Source organism: Mirounga angustirostris, unplaced genomic scaffold (genome assembly GCF_029215605.1).
Source record: "Mirounga angustirostris isolate CCGP_5_RB_7025 unplaced genomic scaffold, mMirAng1.0.hap1 SCAF_10, whole genome shotgun sequence".
NCBI classification, from domain to species: Eukaryota; Metazoa; Chordata; class Mammalia; order Carnivora; family Phocidae; genus Mirounga; species Mirounga angustirostris.
In genome coordinates, this window is record NW_026991718.1 from 74,699,852 (window position 1) to 74,701,697 (window position 1,846).

The window sequence follows — 1,846 nt, forward strand, 5'->3', positions numbered from 1 at the left end:
AAAAAGAAAGAAATGTATGCCATATAGAAGCTGAGAAATGTAAGAATGAATCAAGAACATCAAAAAAGTAAAAAAAAAAAAAAAGAGTAGTAAATAAGCCATAGAGAGCTAATGCACAATGTAATGAATAAAGGCAATAATATTATAATTACGTAATATAAGTATCACTACATTGGCCATCATATTACAATATATAAATGTATCAAAGTAACCTGCTGTACATCTTAAATTTATACAATGTTACATGTCAAATTTATTCAATTAAAAAACAAGAAATGTAAAAAAAAAAAAAAATCAAGTGGCAACAATGCTATGGGCAATACTTTACCTGAAGTTTATCCTTAAGGTCCTATAGCTCTCTCAGCTCGCGTTAGTCAGAGTTCCACAAGAAACAGATGATGCACTCAAATTAGGAATTTTGAGGAAGGTGTAATAATAAAGGGACTATTTCCAAAGGTGCAGGCAGGGTAGAGATAAATCATACAGTCTAATCTCCTTGGTCTAGTAGTCGGGAGGCACATTATCACACCTGTGCCTGAAGGGATGTGGATAGGAAGGGTTCACAGGAACAGTACATGGAGAAGGTTGTGTGCAGAGTCCTGTGTCAAGAACTGATCCCCGGTGAAGGACAGAGTGAGCCCTTTTCAACTAGGGAATAAATACCCCAACCTCTCTCTCCTCTCTTCCTTTGATCTACTGCCAGGGCTACCCCTTGGCCAAACCCAACGGTACTGTAGCCTGTTGATATTATCCATTCAGGTCACAGAACAGAAGGGAGAAAGGTAGAGGGACAGCTAGACATCTGGAGGCACAAGAGATATCCAGCACAGACATATTTGAAATTTATACCATTTATTTCTAGTTATAGAATTAGTCTTTTTCTATGGCTAAGGGAAAGTCAAATTATAAAACAGAGAAGAAAAATATTAGAAGAAATCCCTAAATCTCAGTTCTTGGAGGATGGCCTGAGGACCCGCCCCCCCCCCCCCGAGGTCAAAAGTCAAAAAACTATTTTTGCAATAGTAGTAAGACGTTATTTGCCTAGTTCACTCTCATTCTTTGAGTAGAAGACAGAGCTTTCCGGAGGCTATATAACGAGTACTGTTGCAACATACTGCAATAGCAGATACAGAGCCCAACTGTCTTCCATTAAGCCAGAGATTAAAGAGATTTGCAAACACAGAAGACAATGTCTCCTTCCTCACTGATATTTTTGTTTTAGAAAATACAGTTGTCTCACCAAAAAAATTCTACTTAGGTGAACACATAACGGGCTTATTTTTTTTATGAATTAAAAAATATTTTTAAATTTCTCAATTTTAATTTCTAGCACAATAAATGTTTATAGACATAGCCCACACAAACAAAAGCTCTTCGGGTATTTAACAAGTGGTAAGGGTGCAAAGGAATCCTGAGAGCAAACTCTGAGAAGCGCTCTAACTCATACTCCATGTCAGGCTAGCTCCAAACTTCGGCCAGCTTTAGCTGGTTTACTGAGCTGGGGATGAGGAGGAACCCAGAAGGTAAAATGCCTGCCTTTCTTATCTCTACTCTCTTCTCTTCCCCTTTACCTCTTTTTAAAGGTACCTGGTCCAGGGACCACTGACTTAGGATCCATTCCCTGGCATTGGCACACTGCTGCCCAGAAACATGGCCACATTAACATTTATAAATACTCTTATGGCTATATTTCTGTTCTATCTCTGCACAGATGAAAATAAACTCAAGCAGAGGCAAAACCAAGAAGTCTTTGCACACACCAGTGGGTCTTCACTACACCCAGCCCTCTCTTTCCCACGCCATTACCTTTTCTGATTTCCTCTCCCTACTGAATCCCTACAGTGCT